Source organism: Monopterus albus, unplaced genomic scaffold (assembly GCF_001952655.1).
Source record: "Monopterus albus unplaced genomic scaffold, M_albus_1.0 scaffold12.1, whole genome shotgun sequence".
Taxonomy (NCBI): domain Eukaryota; kingdom Metazoa; phylum Chordata; class Actinopteri; order Synbranchiformes; family Synbranchidae; genus Monopterus; species Monopterus albus.
The window spans coordinates 3,510,745-3,512,508 of NW_018127892.1; positions in this window are offsets into that span (position 1 = coordinate 3,510,745).

Below are 1,764 nucleotides of genomic sequence, written 5' to 3' on the forward strand. Positions count from 1 at the left end.
AAAAAAAAAAAAAAAAAAAATGCTCCCTGATATTAGCAATAATGTGTACAAACCCTCAATACTGCAAGAAATAAAGCAGAGAGACATCTGAATCTACCTTCTAATTAGGAATACTGTAGTAATATAGCTATTTACTGCTAACTGCTATTTCAGTAGACTAATATGTAGGTAATATATTATGAATGTGTTATTATTAACTAATTCATTAGAATAGTGGTGAAACTCCAAATGACTAACAAATATGTAATTAATAACTAGTATACTTTATTAATGACTCTTAATTACTAATTGACTGACAACTACAGGTAACAACTAATTTTAATTATTGTAACACGCGGATACTAGAAGCCATGCAGGGGATGGTGATAATAAGAGGAGCAGCAGCCAATAAACGACAGGAAGCAAACTAGGTGGGCTTTGGACTGACCGCTGCTCAACGCCAGTTCACAGCTTGTCCTGTGTAGTCGCACTGAGGAGCCGCATTGCTGTATTTTCATAATATTGTGTTTTTTTTTGTGTTCTAGCGTGCTAGATAAAGGTAGCAAGCAGATTGTATTTATATAGCACTTTTCTAAACAAAACTATTAGAAAGTGTTGCACAAAATTAAAGAAGCAAAAACCAAACAGAAAAATAGCATATAAAGTGTAAAACAGTATAAAATAATAAAAACACCATCACATAAATGCCCAGTATACCTCAAACTATACCAGGATTAAAGGCCTACAAGAAAAGATAAGTTTTCAAGTGGTGAATGATTCCAAAGTTTAGGGGCAGCTACTGCAAAGGCTCTATCACTCCAACGCTGTCTGGGTACAGTCAGCAGGGGTGGATCTGCAGGTCTAAGAAATCAAGCTGGGGTATAGGTGGGGGTATAAATACAACAAGGGATGTTGTTACAAGAGTCTGAGCAGTTTTACCACCTGGTACAAGGTTTGTTAGTTTAAAAAAAGGGAATTCATATTTATTTGCACCTTATTTGTAGCAGTGCTTTGTATGTTTACAGGCAAAACACTGGCTGCTTTTGATTTTATCACAGTTTTAGGTTATCTTTACATTTTGATAGTATTAGTGTTGTTAGGCCTCAGCTTTATTACAAAAATGTAAAATAAAATGAGCTTTGACTTTAAATTCAGAACTCCTTTTAGTGACCTTAATCCTCTTGCTAATTTCTAGTGTTTAACTTTGTATTTTATTTTATTATGGTGGTCTGCTGCGGCTTGTGGCGACCTCCATCCTTGGGTGTGGTAAGTGTACCCAGAGTTCACTCACCTATAGACATGTGTGGTTTGTGGTTGCTCATTTTTGTGGTGTTCTGATGTGATTAATTGGTTTTGGTTTGTTTTATCCTTTCTGGACCAGTAGAACACTCCCAGTGCTCTACCAGTGGGTGGCTGGTTTCTGGCTGGAGAACAACTGTTTGTTCTTTTCTCCTCTTTAGGAGTTTAGCTGGCTAATAAATAGCCCATGTGGCAGTAAACCCACAGTGACTGTTGTGGCCTCTTTGATGAAGCCTCATGTCTCCATCCATATTTAGTAGTTCTGGGTATCTGACAAAGTTCAAAGTTATATTATGAATAGTTTACTTCTGTTTACTGGTTTGGTCTACTAATTCAGTTATACATATTGTACCGCTCTTATTGGGTAACAACTTGCAGCTATAATGGTACAGACTATTATCAGGGTGTTATTAAATGCCAATTAGAACTCATTACAAGCAAACTGTTAATTATGAATGCTTATTCCAGCTCTGCAGCTCCAGCTGG